Source organism: Manis javanica, chromosome 13 (assembly GCF_040802235.1).
Source record: "Manis javanica isolate MJ-LG chromosome 13, MJ_LKY, whole genome shotgun sequence".
In the NCBI taxonomy this organism is placed as follows: Eukaryota; Metazoa; Chordata; class Mammalia; order Pholidota; family Manidae; genus Manis; species Manis javanica.
In genome coordinates this window covers 20,073,347-20,091,793 of record NC_133168.1, presented here as the reverse complement: position 1 = coordinate 20,091,793, position 18,447 = coordinate 20,073,347, and the positions used below count along the sequence as shown (strand labels likewise).

Here is an 18,447-nt window from a genome sequence, read left to right as displayed (position 1 = left end):
ATGTGAAGTCATTATGCGTAGCCCCCATTTTTCCTATTCAGGAACTGTATCTTCTGTTTTGTTGACACAAAAATTCTTCTTATGATTATGGATTTGATAACTAGTAAGGCTCTTAGAGGCCAACACCAAGGACAGTTTCCCTCTCCCTGACCCAGGCCATCAGGAGGCTATGTGGTGTGAGGCAGGAATGGGGAGTGACCTCCAGCTTTATACTTAGTAGCCGGGGAGCCTCGTCCATATGCTGCCCAGCCTCTTAAGTAAGCACAGTAAGGCAGGCCTGTTTTCCAAACTTGCCAGAAAAGTTTAAGTCTGTAACATGTGTAATAGTAAATGCTTAACAGTCTCTTAATTGGTTTTAGAGATGCCTTCCAATCCCTTTTCCAAATTGGTTTTATTAGCAGACTAACATTATCTTGTTTGTTAGTATTTCAAATCTTATGATTCAGAACTCTATTTTTCAAGTGTGTCAGGGAAATGACCTACCTTTCCCCCTTTTTCTTACTGAGAAGACAAATTGTGGAGTTGACTTAGCCCTTGCCTCAAGTAGGCAAGACTTACCGCACGCCTTTTCCTGTCACACCTGTGTGTCTGGCATGTGACTGCCTCTTGACCAATGCAGAAAATCCCTTAGTAAGTGATCGGAGGCTTTGCGTACGCTTCCCTCTTAGGCAGCATACCCCGTGACTATTTTATGGGAAAAAAAGCATCCTGCAGTATCTGCACAAGGATTTTATCTTGACTGTTTTCATTAGCCTGGTGGTCTTCTCACTCCTCCCTCAGTTATCTGTTTTATGCGGGTGGTAAGGACATCTGTGCTTACTGAATAGAAAATAAAACAAAGCTATTCCAGAAGAGGCTTGTAGGTGCTATAATCAAAATCAACTAATTGTAAGCTATTTTCCCAGGAGAGTACCTAGGAATATGTTGGTTTATCTGTACTGGGAGCTCCTCAAATAGCAGCCATGGAGCAGAGTTAGAATCTACTTGCTGACTAGCCTTGTGATGTGGGAACAAGTCACTTTAATTCCTTAGGCTCCAGTGTTTTTCATGTGTAAAGTGAGGAGGATAGATTAGGTGAGCCTGTGAGCCCTGCTGGCGTGGAAATTCTGTGACTGGTGAATCATGAAGTTGTACCTTAGGTTCTGTGATTCATGATTGTTTGGGTAATGCAAGACGAATGCTTCTTCCTCTTTTTTAACAAAATAAAATTTGTCAGGCAAATTATAGAAATAAGGTGTGGGGGACTGTTTATTAAGACTCATTAGTGGCTTTTAATACTTTTTAGTACCAGGGTGTAAGAAATCTGCTAATTACAACACTCTTTTTTTGCTAATTTAGAACCACATGCTCTTGCCTATTTGTTTTGGTTATTTGAAAATAAATAATGCTTCTTTAATACAAAACTCTCCAGTTTACATTTTATCAGTTTAGCAGAGTTTTTCTACAAAAATTATCTGAACATATATAGTTTATGATTATGCTGTTATTGAGACTAACAGGCTCTAATATTAAGCAGCAATAATAACAAAATCTACTTTGTGAATAGTCTCAGAAACATTTCAATAGTCATTGTGTTGGAATTTGTTATGTCTCCTAGGAATAAATTCATGTCAGATTTGAATTACATCAGTTGCCAGACTTTGAAGCAAGGCTTTTGATTTTCACTCCATCTGAGAAGTTTCCTGAGGTCTCTGGACAGGCCTCCCCATTCTGCGTACACCAGCTGAGCTAGGAATCAGCCCAGAAGCTCGTGAGGGCATTGTAACTCTAGAAGGAAATGAGCAAAATGGGCTTTCTGGAAACATAGGACATGTCAGAATGTATCCACTTGACAGACCAGCTGTAATTGTAGTCTCTGGAAGTAACTATTCCCCTGAATATAATCTTTGCTGTGAAAGAGAACACAGAGGTGAATAAGGATTGTTGGCAACACTGTACAAACTTTTTGAATAAAATCATTATACTTTTATGGGTCTAATGATACTATGTACACAATGTTAATAAAATGCAAAGCCAAGTTCATAGGATTTGTGGCTCACCAGTTGGATAATGTCAGCTCAATTTATCTAAATTCCAGCAGCCATATTTTGAGCTTTAGATATTTGATATCCTTAAAATTCTTAATGTCCAGTAGGTTATTATCCAATCTATAAGAACTTCATGTTATTACCACTGTTTTCAGTAATTGATTTTAAAGTTAAGGGGCATTTCATTTTCTTGTCTCTACCTTTAAGTTTTAAATAAGCATAATTAATAGCATTGATTAGAAGTACATTTTACATTATTTTTCTCAAAAGCTTATACTTACCATTCATTAAAAATAACTAGGAAATTTCAATTTATTATAAACATGTTGTTGTTTGTCATAGAATCCTAAGCTGAATGAAAATTCAAGAAATCATTTGACTCTTTTTTATGAGCTTTTTACCTAAACACTACCTTGAAAAGAATGTTTTCTATTTTGAAAGTTCTCTTGGGAAGTAGATTATATCAAAGTTTTAGCGTTTTCAGTACTTACTTTCAGTAGACCTGTGATTAAAATAATCTGCTCTTAAAGATTTTATGTTTTTTCAAATCATCAGAAACATTTATTTCTGCTATTAAGACACTTTGAACTTTGCAGTGATTTGTGAATTAGGCACTTTCTTGCTCCTGATGTCTTATGTCGATACTTATGGGATATGTTAAAACTTTTATTCACTGTGATACAGGCTCAAGTTAAGTTTGAAATAACGCATTTTGTGCTAACGTGCGTCAAGTCTCCCAGATCTCTGTTAATTTTGATGCACTTTCATATCTCTGATCATGTATGAGATTTTGGCATTACTGTCTTTTGCACTGTTTTGAGAATCTATTGGCACTACATGCAAAATGTCACAAGATACTCTTAGTAATGGAGAAGATCTAGGAGCCTTTTTTAGGCCTACCTCCCACTCTAAACAGGCACTTTTCTTTTCCTTCTTCCTCTTCTTTGTAAAAATTCAAATGTGACCTATAACTTCCTGCTTAAAATTCTGTAACACATCCCACCCACCTGTAGAACCACATGCCTGCCCCTTAGGTTGGCACATGTAGTACCCCACACTGTTTGCCAGCACCCAGGCTCCTTTACTGGCATTCTGGTTGCCAGGGGAGGAAATATGTTCCAAATGAAAGTTTATAGTTTTGGAGCCAGAAACACCTGGGTTAAGATCCTGCCTTCACTCATGCCCTCTGGCTCTGTGAACTTATGTAGATCATTTCACATTTCTGAGCCTACCTTTCTTCCTCTGTAACAGGGGAATGGAAACTCTTAACTCACACAGCTGTAGTGAGCATAGATGGAATTGGATGTGTGTGGTGCCCACCAGAGGTCTGCTTGAGCAACCAAAGGTACGGGTGTGTGACACTAACACAGGTCGCATGTCTCGCCAGCTTGCCAGTCAGACAGCTCGGGAATTCCTCTTGGTAGGAGTCCTGTCGCACTTCGAGCCATGACAGCTCACATGTTCGTCTGCGGACTCTTGTCTCCCTGTGTGACACGGTTCCAGGTACACTGCTCCAGATCCGCATCAGGCTGGTGCAAGAGCTATGCTGAGAAGCAGTTCCGTGCCCTGACCAGCCAGTATCCTTGTGGTGATTCTTTGGCATAGTTCCTAGGGTTCTCCACACAGGCCTGCATGCAGGGAAGTCCCAAACATGGATCCTTATCAAGTATTTACAGCTTATTCATACTTCTTCCCGGTCCAGATGCAATTTACCTGTCAGGATCATTTTTACCATAAGCACTGTTGCCTAGCAATATAATTGACACCTGCCATCTACCTGGTTTCCAGGGTAACAGAGCTAGGTGGTTAAACCAAAGGTCACATTCTAAAGCAGCAGTGGAAAAGGCTTGCTAACTCTTTCATGTCAGTATGCAACAGACCCGACTAGGGGCCTTGTGTGTTACAGTTGTCAGAACATGCTTGTTCAGTCCTTTAACAAATATTTAAGAGCTTACATTATGAGTCCAGCTCTGTGCCAGACACAAGGAGTACAGTGGCAGCTTAGACAGATATGGTGCCCACTTCATATGGTTTCCTCCACCCAGGAGCCCTTTAGTTCGTTTCATTGCCTAGAGAGCTCCTCCAGAGGTCAGCTGAGATGTTACTGCCTCTCTGAAGTCCGTGAACACTTTACCCCCTTAACAATGTTTATACTTCTGTGAATTCATGGATCGGTATTGCTTATCCATGAATTCCTTTAAGTACTATTCAGAGTTTATGTGGGAATGTATGTTTGAAAAAAACGGTTAAAGCTTTCATCAAATTTTCAAAGGGGTTTGCGCTGCCCACCCTGCTCTCTGAGAATTTATAACCACTACTCTGTTATGAGCATTTGTAATACGGTTCTTTTTATTTGTAGGTCTGTGTCTCCTACTGGAATGTGAGTATTTGAGAGAAGGAACTATATTAATATTTTGTGCCAGTGCAATGCCTGATTCATAGCAGACTTTTAGAAAATGTATATTAAAAGAATCAGTTCTTAATATCCCTAACAGGCTCAGCACCTCAAATGATGCTAATCATGCAGCATTTCTTTATTAGAAAGGGAAAGTCCTATCTTGTATTAAACTAAAGTCATTCTTGCTCCTAGCTTTAACCCCTGGAGTTATAAACTACTCTCTTCCATATTGTATTTGCCCTTTATGAAACTCAAAGTTGAGTTAGGGAATAAAAGAAAACAGGATATCATGGGGGGAATCATTAACAAGTGATATATTTGCATCTTAAATATTTTAATTTAAAGCATGAAGATGTACATTATGTTACTGGTATTTGAGTATGAAACCAACATCTTTTTTTTTAATTAAGGTATCATTGATACTGCAATCTTATGAAGGTTTCACATGAGCAATATTGTGGTTTCAATATTCGTCCATAATGTCAACTCCCCCACAGATCCCATTGCAGTCACTGTCCATCAACATAGTAAGATGCTGTAGAGTCACTATTTGTCTTCGCCGTGCTATATGGCCTTCCCTATGACCTAGGTATATTGTGTGTGCCGATGATAATGCCTTTTAATCCTCCTCTTCTTCCCTCCCCACCTACCCTTTCAGCCCGCTTCCCTTTGTTAACTGCTAGTCCATTCTTGGAGTCTGTGAAGTCAGCTACTGTTTTGTTCCTTCAGTTTTGCTTTGTTGTTATATTCCACAAATGAATGAAATCATTTGGTACATTTTTTTTCCTCCTGGCTTATTTCATTGAGCATAATACCCTAAAGCTCCATCCATGTTCTTACATATGGTAGAATTTTTCTTTTTATGGCTGAATAATATTCCATTGTATGTATGTATCTCATCTTTATCCATTTATGTATTGATGAACACTTAGGTTGCTTCCATTTCTTGGCTATTGTAAATAGTGCTGTGATAACCATAGGGGTGCATATGTCTTTTGAATCTGAGAAGTTGTCTTCTTGGGTAATTCCTAGGAGTGGAATTCCCAGGTCAAATGGTATTTCTATTTTGAGTTTTTTGAGGAACCTCCATATTGCTTTCCACAATGGTTGAACTAATTTACATTCCCACCAGCAGTACAGGAGGGTTCCCCTTTTTCCACATCTTTGCCTGGATATGTTGTTCCTAGACTTCTGGATGTTGGCTATCCTAACTGGTGTGAGGTGATATCTCATTGTGGTTTTAATTTACATTTCAGTGATAATTAGCGATTTGAAGCATCTTTTCATGTGCCTTTTGGCCATTTGAACTTCTTCCTTGGAGAAGTGTCTCTTAAGATTCTCTGCTCATTTTTTAATCGGGTTATTTGGTTTTTGGGTGTTGAGGACTGTGAGCTCTTTATATACTTTGGATGTTAACCCGGTATTGGATAAGCTGTTTTCAAATATATTCTCCCATACTGTAGGAGGTCTTTTTGTTTTAATGATGGTGTACTTTGCTGTACGGAAGCTTTTAAGTTTATTGTAGTTCCATTTGTTCATTTTTGCTTTTGCTTCCCTTTCCTGAGGAGATGTGTTCAGGAAAAGGTTGCTCATGTTTATGTCTAAGAGATTTTTGCCTATGTTTTCATCTATGAGGTTTATGGTTTCAAGACTTTTCTTCAGGTCTTTGATAGATTTCAAGTTTACTTTTGTGTATGGAGGTAGCCAATAAATCAGTTTCATTCTCTTTCATGTATCTGTCCAGTTTTGCCACCACCAGCTGTTGAAGAGGCTGTCATTTCCCCATTGCATATCCATGGCTCCTTTATTGTATATTAGTTGGCTATATATGTGTGAGTTTGTATCTTGGGTATCTGTTCTCTTCCATTGATCTATGTGTCTTTTCTTGTGCCCGTACCAATTGTTTTGAATTCTGTGGCTTTGTAGTAGAGCTTAAAGTTAGGGAGCATCATCTCCCCAGCTTTGTTCTTCCCTCTGAGGATTGCTCTTTTGTCTTTCCATATGAATTTTAGAACTATTTGTTCTAGTTTGTTGCAGAATGCTGTTTGTATTTTGATAGTGCTTGCATTGAATCTATAGACGGCTTTAGGCAGTATGGCCATTTTGACAACACTAATTCCTCCTATTCATGAGCATGGGATGTATTTCTATTTATTAATGGTGTGTTGAATTTCTGTCATGAGTTTCTTAAAATCTTCAGGGTATAGGTCTTTCTCCTTGATTAGGTTTATTCCTGGGTATTTTATTCTTTTGGTTGCAATTGTAAATGGAATTGTTTTCCTGATTTCTCTTTTTGCTAATTCATTAATAGTATATAGGAATGCAACAGATTTCTGTGTATTAATTTTGTATCGTACAACTTTGCTTACTTATTAGTTTTAGTAGTTTTGGGGTAGATTCTTTAGTTTAGGGTTTTTTATGTATAATATCATGTCATCTGCAAACAGTGACAGTTTAAGTTCTTCCTTACCAATTTAGATGCCTTTTATTTCTTTGTGTCGTCTGATTGCCATGGCTAGGACCTCCAGTACTATGTTGAATAAAAGTTGGGAGAGTGGGCATCCTTGTCTCGTTCCTGATCCTGAAGGAAAAGCTTTCAACTTTTCACTGTTAAGTATGATGTTGGCCGTGGGTTTGTTGTAAATGGCCTCTATTGTGTTGAGGTACTTGCCCTGTATACCCATTTTGTTGAGAGTTTTTATCATGAATGAATGTTAAATATTGTCAAATGCTTTTCCAGCATCTATAGAGATCATCATGTGATTTTCGTCCTCCTTTAATTTGATGCGATGTATGATGTTGATGGATATTCGAATTTTTACCATCGTTGCCTCCCAGGAGTAAATCCCACTTGGTCAGGATGAATGATCTTTTTTATGTATTTTTTAGTTCAGTTTGCTAATATTTCGTTGAGTATTTTTTCATCTCTGTTCATCAGGGATATTGGTCTGTAATTTTCTTTTTTTTTTTTCTGGTGTCTTTGCCTGGTTTGGGTATTAGAGTGAAGTTTGGAATTATTCCCTCCTCTTCTACTTTTTGGAAAACTTTAGGGAGTCTTAGGTCTTCTCTGAATGTTTGATAAAATACAGCAGTAAAGCCATCTGTTCCATGAGTTTTGTTCTTAGGTAGTTTTTTGATTACCATTTCAATTTCATTGCTGGTAATTTATCTGTTGAGATTCTCCTGTTTCTTCCTGGGTCAGCCTTAGAAGGTTGTATTTTTCTAGAAAGTTGTCCATTTCTTGTAGGTTATCCAGCTTGTTAGCATATAATTTTTCATAGTATTGTCTAATAATTCTTTGTGTTTCTGTGGTGTCCACAGTGATTTTTCCTTTCTCATTTCTGATTCTGTTTATGTGTGTAGACTCTTTTTTTCTTGATAAGTCCACCTAGGGTTTTATCTATTTTGTTTATTTTCTTGAAGAACTAGCTCTTGGTTTCATTGATTTTTTTTTCTATTGTTTTATTCTTCTCAATTTTATTTATTTCTGCTCTGATGTTTATTATGTCCCTTCATCTACTTTGGGCCTCATTCGTTCTTTTCCTAGTTTCATTAACTGTGAGTTTAGACTGTTCTTTTGGGATTTTTTTTTTCTTTCTTGAGGTAAGCCTGTATTTGCAATATACTTTCCTTTTTGAAGTGCTTTCACTGCATCCCACAGGTTTGGGGCTGTGGAGTTGTTTTTATTTGTCCCCATATATTGCTTGACCTTGTTTTAATTTGGTCTCTGATCCACTGATTGTTTAGGAGCATGTTGTTAAGGCTCCCTGTGTTTGTGCTGTTTTTTCTTTTCTTTGTAGAATTCATTTTTAGTTTGATACCTTTGTGGTCTAAGAAGCTGGTTGGCACAATTTCAGTGTTTCTGAATTTACTGAGACTCATTTTGTGGACTAGTATCTGATGTATTCTGGAGAACATTTAATGTACACTTGAGAATAATTTGTGTTCCGCAGCTTTTCGGTGGAGTGTTCCGTAGCTGTCTGTTAACAGCAATGAACAACACAGTAGAACCGATGGATCTGTCTCCTTACTTATTTTCTGTCCAGTTGATCTGTCTTTTGGCGTGAGTGGTGTGTTGAACTCTCCTAGAATGAATGTGTTGCGTTCTGTTTCCCCCTTGAATTCTGTTAGTATGTGTTGTACGTATTTGGGTGCACCTATATTGGGTGAATAGATACTTATAATGGTTGTATCCTCTTGTTGGACTGACCCCTTTATCATTATGTGTTGTCGTTCTTTGTCTCTTGCAGCTTTCTTTGTTTTGAAATCAATTTTGTCAGATACAAGTACTGCAACTCCTGTTTTTTTCCCTCCATTATTTGCATGAAATACGTGTTCCATCCCTTCACTTTTAGTTTGTGTCTATCTTTGGGGTTGAAGTGAGTCTCTTGTAGGCAGCATATAGAAGGGTCTTGTTTTTTTTATCCATTCTGTATGTCTTTTGGTTGGTGCATTCGGTCCATTTACATCTAGGGTGATTATTGATAGGTATGTACTTAGTGCCATAGCAGGCTTTAGATTCGTGGTTACCAAAGGTTCAAGGTCGGCTTCTTTACTGTCTAACAGTCTGACTTAACTCGTTTATTATGCTATTACAAACAGAATCTAAAGGTCATTTTTTTTTGGTCCCTTCTTTTTCTTCCTCTCCCACTCTTTATATGTTAGATATCATTCTATACTCTTTGTGTATCCATTGAGTGAGTTTTTCGGTAGCTGATTTAATTTTGTATTTGCTTAGTAATTAATTGGTCTACCTCTTTTACTGTGGTTTCAGTTTCCCTCGTGACAGCTACTTTGCCTTAGGAGCACTTCCATCTGCAGCAGTCTCTTTAAAATACTTTGTAGAGTTGGTTTCTAAGGGGTAAGTTCTCTCAACTTTTGCTTATTTGGAAATTGTTTAATCCCCGCTTCAAATTCAATGATGATCTTGCATTTTAATTATTATATGTCTTGGTGTTGTCTTCCTAGGGTTCCTTGTGTTGGGAGATTTGTGCACTTTCATGACATGAGACACTATTTTCTTTCCCAGACTGGGGGATTTTTCAGCAATTATTTCCTCAAAGAGACTTTCTATCCCTTATTCTCTCTCTTCTTCTACTGGTAACCCTATACTGCGAATATTTTTCTGCTTGGGTTGGCCATACAGTTCTCTCAGTATTCTTTGATTCCTAGAAACCCTTTCCTCTCTGTGCCTCAGCTTCTTTGTGTTCCTTTTCTCTAATTTCTATTTCATTTACCATCTCCTCTACCTTACCTAATCTACTTTGAAATCCCTCCATTGTATGTTTCATTTCATGTACTGTATATTTCAAAGTTTCTATCTCTTTCCTGATGTCCTCCGTGAGATCGTGAATATATTTTTTGTATCTCCATGAGCATGTTTTTGATTTTTATTTTGAAATCTTTATCAAAAGATTGGAGATTCAGTTTCATTTAGCCCTCTTTCTGGCTTCTTCTGATTCTTTCTTTGTACAAAATTTTTTTGCCATTTCATTTTTCTAGTGCCCAGAAGCTCTACTCTCTGGAGCTGCCCTGCACCTACAGTGAGGGTGGGGGTCGCAGGCAAGTGGTACCGGTGCCTGCCGGGAGAAAAGAGCTCTTTCCTGCCTCCTGGCTGCTGTGCCTGCCTCCACTACCAGGGCCACTGGGCCAAGCGTGCTGGTAGGAGCTTCTGTGTTACGCACCTGTATCTGCTATAGGTGGGGCCACCCTCTGGGCGGCCTGGCGTGTTAGATGGGGTAGCAGCTGTGCGAATCGGTGTCTGCCTGGAGGAAGGAGCGGCTGGCTGCATACCGCAGTTCGGGGGCCTTGGGACTGCATTGCCAGCCAGGGGGATGGAGCATCTGAAGCTCCTGAAAGTTTCCAACATGCTGCGCGGAGTGTGCCGGGATGATTTTGTCCACCTGTCCTTTTCAGCAAGTTCTGTGTATCCTTTGCCCCTTTAGCGCCCCTCTCACTGTTGGGAAGTCATTCAAAATTCCCGCTCTTCTTTTGTCCTGGAGCTGCCGTTTGTGCACACCTATTCTTCACAAGTGGCTGGAATCTCAGTCTCTCTGAGAACTCTGCCTGTATTTGCTTTCCAACCACCCTAATCTCCAGAGCACCATGTAGCGGGTTCATGCTCCCAGAGCAGGTCTCCAGGGCTGGGTGTTTAGCAGTCATGGGCTTCTACTCCCTCCCTGCTCCATTTTCTTCCTCCTGCCTGTGAGCTGGGATGGGGAAAGGGCTTGGGTCCCTCTGGATCATGGCTTTGGTACTTTACCCTTTTCTGTGAGATTTTCTCTTTTCCCCAGATGTAAGCAGTCTGTTCTGCCATCTTTGTGTCACTCTGTCAGGATTAGTTGTTTTTGCTGTATTTTCGTCTTAAATTGCTTTTTGAGAGTAGGTTACTGCCTCATTTTTCTCACTGCCATCTTTAAACCTTTTCAAAGCCAATATCTTTTTTTTTTAATTTTTTTATTTTGATATCATTAATCTACAATTACATGAGGAACATTATGTTTACTAGACACTCCCTATCACCAAGTTCCCCCCACATACCCCATTACAGGTGTAGTAAGATGTTGTAGAATGACTACTTGTCTTCTCTGTGTTGCACAGCACTCCCCATGCCCCGCCACCCCACGCATCATACATGCTAAACATAATGCCCCCTTTCTTCCCCCGCCCTTATCCCTTCTTTCCCACCCATCCTCCCCTGTCCCTTTCCCTTTGGTAACTGTTAGTCCATTCTTGGGTTCTGTGAGTCTGCTGCTGTTGTGCTCCTTCAGCTTTTTTCTTTGTTCTTACACTCCACATATGAGTGAAATCACTTGGGACTTGTCTTTCTCCGCTTAGGGTATTTCACTGAGCATAATACCGTCTAGGTCCGTCCATGTTGTTGCAAATGGTAGGATTTGTTTTCTTCTTATGGCTGAATAATATTCCACTGTATATAATATGTACCAACGGGGCTGCTGCATTCTTAGGGTGAATTCCTGGAAGTGGAATTCCCGGGTCAAGTGGTATTTCTATTTTAAGCTTTTTGAGGAACCTCCATACTGCTCTCCACAGTGGTTGAACTGAGATTTACATTCCCACCAGCAGTGTCGGAGGGTTCCCCTTTCTCCGCATCCTCACCCAACGTCTGTTGTGTCTCTTCCCGATGGTGGCCGTCCTGACTGGTGTGAGGTGATATCTCATGGTGGTTTTAATTTGCATGTCTCTGATGATTAGCGATGTGGAGCATCTTTTCATGTGCCTGTTGGCCACCTGAATTTCTTCTTTGGAGAAGTGTCTGTTCAGATCCTCTGCCCATTTTTTAATTGGATTATTTGCTTTTTGTGTGTGGAGATGCGTGGGCACTTAATACGTATTTTAGATGTCAACCCCTTATCGGATATGCCATCTATGAATCTGTCCTCCCATACTGTCGGATGTCTTTGTTCTACTGATGGTGGTTAAACAGAATGTTATACCCCCTGCCATTTCATTCCAATTCTGAGTCAATTTTTTTTTTTTTTTTCCTCAGAATACCCAACCCACCAAGGAAACTGAAACGAAGAGGAGAAGATGTGATACAGGAACATCGAGCCTAAACTGAGAGGTGAGATGGTGGAGACTGGTAGTATCTTTCCATGTGCTGCTTTCAAGGTTCACAGGGAAAAAAGGTTGCCACGGAGTTAAGGCCTGGGATGTGGACATCACCTGGTTATCGGTGGAGCCACCTAGCCACTAGCCATTAATGGGCAGGCTGGCATGCCTCACTGTTATTTCCTGCGGAGTTACACGTGTGGCGTCCCCCCATTGCAGTTCGGTCAGACCCCGTGTGGGGCTGCCCTGGCACTGGCTGGGTTGGATCTGAGAGCTCTGCCCGTTCCTGCTGGGCTGTCCCAGCGTCCCTCTCAGATCAAGGCCTCCAAAATGCTCCTGGTAGAGAGACAGAGAGAGAGAGAGAGAGAGAGAGAGAGGGACAGAGACAGACAGAGAGAGAGAATCATGCCCAAGAGGCAGGGGCAACTTTTTGCTGGAGCTCCGTGAGCATGTTTCTGATTTTTATGTTGAGATCCCTTTCACAAAGATTGATTGAGTCCAGTTAACCAGGTTCCTTTGACTTTGACGTTTCGTATTTGTAGGTGGCGCCCTGTAGCACCCAGAAGCTTTCCTCTCTGGAGCTGCTCAGCCCCTTGGGGTGATGGCAGGCAGGGGTCACGGGAGCGGCGATGGTGCCCGCGGGAGGAAAGAGGCCTTTCCTGCTTCCCGGCCGCAGTGCCCGTCTCTACAGCCAGGGACAGTTTGTGGGGCACGCAGGGGAGAAGCCTCTGTGCTTTGCACCCATTAGCTGGCCCGTTAGGTGGGGCCCGTCCTGTCGCTGGCCTGGCGCGATGGTGGGGGCAGCCGGTTTGCGAGCCGGTGCTGGTGGTGGGGGGAAGGTGCAGCACGCCGTGTTGTGTATCAGTCACATCACGGTGGTGGGCCTTGGAGCTGCGTAGGCAGCCAGGGGGGTGGAGCGCCCAGAGCTCCTAAAAGCTCCCCCACCTGCTGGGCAAGACTACACCCGGACAGGTTTGCGCACCTGTGCTTTCTCCTGAGCGACAAGCTCTCTGCGCAATCCTTGCCCCTTTAGCAGCTCTCCCGCCGTTAGGAGGTCTCTCAGACTGCCCGCCTCTCTTTCATCCCACAGCAGCCGGATGTGGATCCCTGTGTTCCGCAAGTGGCAGGAATCTCAAGTCTCTCCACGTACTCCGCCTTTCTTTGCTTTCCAACCACACCGATCCTCCAGAGCATCATGTAAGGTAGGTTCGTGCTCCCAAAGCAGATCTCCAGGGCTGGGTGTTCAGCAGTCCTAGGCCTCCACCCGCCTCCCCCGTTTCCATTTCTCTTCCTCCCTCCGGTGAGCTCGGGTGCGGGAAGGGCCTGCCGGGTCCCTCTGGATCACGGCTTTGGTACGTCACCCTTCACCTTGAGGTGACAGCTTGCCGCGGCAGCCTTCTCTCCTGCTTCTCTTCCGGGATCTGGTGTAGTTGTTAATATTTCCACATTGTATGTATGTATGTGGTCTTCGGAGGAGGTTTCTGCCTCCCCTCTCACGCTGCCGTCTTTAATCCCACCAAGCCATCTTTAATTTTTTTTTCTTTTTCAGTTTCACTTGTGTAGGCTATCTTTTCCCACCCCTTCAACTTGTAGTTTGTCTGTGTGCTTGGATCTGGATCTTCAGTGAGCCTCCTGTAAGGGAGCACGTAGGCGGTCGTGAGTTTTCATCCATTCAGTCAACCCTGTGTCTTTTGTTTGGAGCATTTAAAGTCTTTCCCTTTACTGTGACAATTGATAGCGGTGTCCTTATTGCACTTTTTCAACTTGATCTCTCTCTTCTTTTTGCTCATAGTTCTTCTCTGTGCTTTTTCATCCTTGCTCTCCTGGTTATGAGCGATAGCATTGTTTAGTATAATGCTTTCCTGTCTGTCTGTCTGTCTGTCTGTCTGTCTATCTATCTATCTAACTTATCTGTCTGATCTCTCCACTCTCATCTATCTACTGTCATCTATGTGTCTATCTATCCAAACTAATCTATCACCTATCTGTTATCTGTCATCTATATGTATCTATATCAATGTGTCTATCTAATCTATATGTATCTATATCGTCTATCTAGTCTGTCATCTTATCAATCTACCTGTCATCTATCTATGTGTATCTATAGGTGTCTGTCTAATCTGTCCACCTGATCTATCATGTATCATCTATCTAATCTGTCTGTCTGCCTATTCTATCTAATCTCTCTATATGTATCTATATGATCTATGTAATCTATCTTATCTATCAGTCTATCAATCTAATCTAATCTATCCATCTATCTAATGTATCTGCCTATGTATCTATCTACCTATCTATCTATCTATCTATCTGTCTATCTATTTTGTCCATTTTTGTGAACGTACCGTCACTAGGCGCACAGTCATTCCTCTGTCTCCTTCTCATTCTTGATTCCTTGTGTTTGTTTCTGTGAGTTAGCTGTGTCTTTGGGTCTTGAGAGGAGTGGCCATGGGTTGGAACACCTGGGTAGGTGGCCCGAGTCCTCTGGGTGTAGATGGCCGGCTGGACTCTGACCAGTGCGGGCTGGGGCCCTCCGGGTGCTCTGCCCTGGGGCTGGCCCTGCCGGGGGCGGCTGCATGAGCTGCGGGCCAGATCTGAGGCCCCACACAGGGAGCACCCCGGCTGGCCTGCTGGGGCCGAGGCAGGTGCACGCCCAGTAGTAGGTCTTTGTGCCTGCGCGCCGATGTCACCTTGGTGGCCCTGCTTGGCTGCCTGCCCATCTCCGGAGAGCATGTGTAGTCACAGGTTCAGTGAGCCGCCTTTTTGGGGACATGCGGGGCTGGTGTGGGCTAGTGGCCCGTGGGCTTGCTGAGGTGGCAGGCCAGCTAGCTCGTGGGGAAACTGCTCCCCTCTGTTGTCAAGGTGGAGGTGGAATTTCAGTGCATTTAGGCATTTAGATGTGAGTGAGGTCTATCTGAAATGGAATAGTAGCATTTAGAGCTATGTTTTCTGTTCGTATGGGAAGGGTGCTGAGCATAAAGAGTTGGGTGGCGGTGGCAGGAATTGTAGGAATGTTTATGTCCTTGCATTTATTTGTTTTCCGTTAAGGGAAGTGATTCTGAAGTAACTTTTTGCTCCTGTATGAAGGTGGTGCGTAAGGTCACCCCACGTCAGTCATGGTGAGATGAAGTGAGGTAGTAGAATTAAAGCCTGTACCCCTTGGCCTTATACGTAGGAGACGCACCGTGGGTGCTCTTTGCTGCTCGCCTGTCCTGGCTTATTGCCTTAACTAACGTGATGGTTCAGAGTGGTCCCAGCGACATTTCCAGCAAAATCTTTCTACAATTGCATAGAAACCCTTGGGATATCTATATCCCCAGAGGCTAGTGGAAAAGCTTACTCCTTCTGGTCACTGCAAGTTTTTCGCTCTATCGTGCATTTCTTTGTTACTTTTAGACCGACAGGGGCAGCGGTACACACACACACACACACACACACACACACACACACATAGAATTAAACATGTTTAAAAACCAAAATGAAAAGAGTGGTTTTCTGTGTCACAGCAGGGATTCCCTAGCCTGCGGCGAGCTCAGAGCAGTGTCAGAGAAGAGGGAAGGGACCTCGTTAGCCAACCCGGTCTCCCTCCTCTGGACTTGCCTCCCCCTGGGCTGTTTTCCCTTAAACGCGCAGCACGCAGACCTCGCGTTGAGCACGCACAGTTATAAAACGCGGCTACTTCCACATCCCAGTCACTGGGGCATGGGGCATGTTACATTGTTAGGTGTGGCTCAAAACATTATCACTCGTGTATGTGAGTTCTTCCTCTAGCAGAGTGAAAGAGTAAAGACAACCAGAGGCATATTAGTAAGAACAGGGAAAGACTTTCTTTAATGGATAACAGGGAGGATAGGAAGCCCTGACAAAAGGACATAGGCCTTGTACGGGGCTGGGGGAGACCGGTAGACGGCCGCAAGGGTGGCGGCATGGGCAGCGCGTCACCGTCGTCGGGGGTAGGGCTGAGTCCGGCGGTTGTGCCACGTGTGGCATCGAGCCCGTGGGGACGGGAAGACGTCCCGCAAGGGAGCCGTGGTGTCCATAGGCTCACCGTCCAGGTCAGAGTCTGGTCCCAGGCCGGCGGCCCACGGGGGCGGCGTTGTATCCATAGGCTCGCCCTCCGGATCCGGGTCTGAGCCCAGGGCAGCGGCCCACGGGGGCGGCGTGGTGTCCATAGGCTCGCCCTCCGTGTCAGAGTCTAGCCGCGGGATGGCAGCCCACGGGGGCGGCGTGGTGTCCGTAGGCTCGCCCTCCGTGTCTGAGTCCGGCAGCGGAACCGCGGCCCACGGGGGCGGCGTGGTGTCCGTAGGCTCGCCCTCCGTGTCAGAGTCCGGCAGCGGAACCGCGGCCCACGGGGGCGGCGTGGTGTCCGTAGGCTCGCCCTCCGTGTCAGAGTCCGGCAGCGGTACCGCGGCCCACGGGGGCGGCTTGGTGTCCGTAGGCTCGCCCTCCGTGTCAGAGTCCGGCAGCGGAACCGCGGCCCACGGGGGCGGCGTGGTGTCCGTAGGCTCGCCCTCCGTGTCAGAGTCCGGCAGCGGAACCGCGGCCCACGGGGGCGGCGTGGTGTCCGTAGGCTCGCCCTCCGTGTCAGAGTCCGGCAGCGGAACCGCGGCCCACGGGGGCGGCGTGGTGTCCGTAGGCTCGCCCTCCGTGTCAGAGTCCGGCAGCGGAACCGCGGCCCACGGGGGCGGCGTGGTGTCCGTAGGCTCGCCCTCCGTGTCAGAGTCTAGCCGCGGGATGGCAGCCCACGGGGACGGCGTGGTGTCCGTAGGCTCGCCCTCCGTGTCAGAGTCCGTAGCGGAACCGCGGCCCACGGGGGCGGCGTGGTGTCCGTAGGCTCGCCCTCCGTGTCAGAGTCCGGCAGCGGAACCGCGGCCCACGGGGGCGGCGTGGTGTCCGTAGGCTCGCCCTCCGTGTCAGAGTCCGGCAGCGGAACCGCGGCCCACGGGGGCGGCGTGGTGTCCGTAGGCTCGCCCTCCGTGTCAGAGTCCGGCAGCGGTACCGCGGCCCACGGGGGCGGCTTGGTGTCCGTAGGCTCGCCCTCCGTGTCAGAGTCCGGCAGCGGAACCGCGGCCCACGGGGGCGGCATGGTGTCCGTAGGCTCGCCCTCCGTGTCAGAGTCCGGCAGCGGAACCGCGGCCCACGGGGGCGGCGTGGTGTCCGTAGGCTCGCCCTCCGTGTCAGAGTCCCGCCCCAGGTCAACTGCCCACGCCCCAGGTCAACTGCCCACGGGGGCGGCGTGGTGTCCTTAGGCTTGCCCTCCGTATCAGAGTCCGGCAGTGGAACCGCGGCCCCCCGGGGGCGGCGTGGTGTTCATAGGCTCGCCCCCCGCTTCAGAGTCCCGCCCCAGCGGCATCTTGTCCATAGGTCCTTCGTTTGAGGCAGGCATGAGAATAGGGTACGAAGCTAGGGAGAGCTTCCAACTCCTTCTCAGGCCGGGCGCACCCTGAGCTGCCCAGCTAGTGCAGCCTCTGATAGGTCAGCCAGGGGACGCATCACAGAGCAGCTGCCCGGGCAACCGTGATGTCATCCAGGGTGGGATGGTCACGGAGCCCCCACTGCCGTGAGCACACCAGCACCACCCAGAGGGAGACCGTGGCCCAGTGTCACAGGGCGTGGCCCCAACGCCAACCCCAGTAGAGTCCCTAGCGCCCCGGGACTGCCCGCCGAGGGCCGTGCAGGTGTTTGGGCCAGCGAGACCTCCATGCAGACTGTTCAGGGCCGCAGTGCCCTCGTCTGTCAGAGCTAGGCCCGCCCGGGTGTCAGCTCTGCACGCGCTCAGCACCCGGGGTGCGGCGGCCAATGCTGCGACCCCGCGGTCCCTGAGGCCGGGGCGCCGCCCGCCTTCGCCCCGGGCCTTCCCATCTTCTCTGGGAGGCCTGGAGCCAGACATGCTTTCTCCGCCATGGCCAGCCAGGCGGGTGACAGATTCCGAGGAGGGGACCGTCTGCGTGACTTCCCTTTCTAGCTAATAGGCAGGTTCTTTCTTCGCTTCCCAGGAAGCGTAGGTCAGGGACCACGAGGTTTCAGCATAGCTACATGCCATGTTCTGACTGAGCCTGGCAGCCCAGATTTTCTCTTTGGTCTCATGTTGGGGCCTGTGTCTGGTATACGAGTCACACAACACAGTAAACTGGGAAACACTTTTTATTTTCTTACTTTTATTTTTTTATGTTTATTCATTTTGTTACCATTAATCTACAGTTATATGAAGAACATTGTTTTCTAGACTCCCCCCTTCACCACGTCCCCCCCACAAACCCCGTGACAGTCACTGTCCATCGGTGTAGTAAGATGCTGTAGAATCACTACTTGTCTTCTCGGTGTTGCACAGTCCTCCCTATGCGCATCCCCCCCCCCCCCCCCCCTATACATGCTAATAATCGTAAGGCCCCGTTTCTTTTTCCCCACCCTTATCCCTCCCTTCCCACCCATCCTCCCCAGTCCCTTTCC

The 18,447-nt window shown here is 45.7% G+C and overlaps 1 protein-coding gene across 14 annotated transcripts in view; it reads left to right on the top strand.

Moving 5' to 3' along the window:
• Window positions 1-18,447, top strand: part of LOC140845881 (T-box transcription factor TBX18-like) — a 125,235-nt gene that overhangs the window by 34,634 nt on the left and 72,154 nt on the right. For all 14 annotated transcript variants that reach the window (XM_073221024.1, XM_073221034.1, XM_073221035.1 and 11 more), the window contains 2 exons: window positions 11,936-12,010; window positions 13,088-13,199. The gene's annotated coding sequence lies outside the window, so the exon portion shown is untranslated. The remainder of the gene's footprint in view (window positions 1-11,935; window positions 12,011-13,087; window positions 13,200-18,447) is intronic.